We start from the raw sequence: 304 nt of genomic DNA, 5'->3' as shown, positions 1-304 counted from the left end.
AACTCAGTAACAGTGCAGCCAACTACTCCATTGTCCAAATTTGTATAGCCAAGCACAAACTTATATTTTCCATAAAAATATACTTTGGGAAAGTTCATATCTTCAAATTTCTTCTTATCGATCCCTGACGTAATATATGTGCCCTGAAAACATTTAGAAAACAAAAACGTTACAAATACATAAGTAGGTAGAGGCGACTGGGTAATACGATTGTAATAGGTATGGTCGATATTAAATATTGAATATGTCACTGTAAATGATATTGTAAATTTTAGATGTTTGATTATGTTAGAAAGTTTGTAAT

This window comes from Acyrthosiphon pisum, unplaced genomic scaffold (assembly GCF_005508785.2).
Source record: "Acyrthosiphon pisum isolate AL4f unplaced genomic scaffold, pea_aphid_22Mar2018_4r6ur Scaffold_21639;HRSCAF=24468, whole genome shotgun sequence".
In the NCBI taxonomy this organism is placed as follows: Eukaryota; Metazoa; Arthropoda; class Insecta; order Hemiptera; family Aphididae; genus Acyrthosiphon; species Acyrthosiphon pisum.
This window is presented reverse-complemented; position numbering follows the sequence as displayed.